Source organism: Antrostomus carolinensis, unplaced genomic scaffold (assembly GCF_000700745.2).
Source record: "Antrostomus carolinensis isolate BGI_N321 unplaced genomic scaffold, ASM70074v2 scaffold16109, whole genome shotgun sequence".
In the NCBI taxonomy this organism is placed as follows: domain Eukaryota; kingdom Metazoa; phylum Chordata; class Aves; order Caprimulgiformes; family Caprimulgidae; genus Antrostomus; species Antrostomus carolinensis.
The window spans coordinates 1-209 of NW_010338013.1; positions in this window are offsets into that span (position 1 = coordinate 1).

A 209-nucleotide genomic window follows, 5' to 3' on the forward strand; every position below is an offset into this window, starting at 1 on the left:
AAACGGGAACACCCGGGTCTCTTACCGGGGCTTTCACCCATCGGAGGGGACGGCTGCTGCTCCCCGGGCAGAGCACTGGCTCTGAGTGTCTTTCTCGTCTCTGGTGACATTCCTGAGATCATAGAATCCCAGACTGGTTTGGGTTGGGAGGGACCTTAAAGCTCATCCAGTCCCAACCCCCCTGCCAGCAGCAGGGACACCTTCCACTA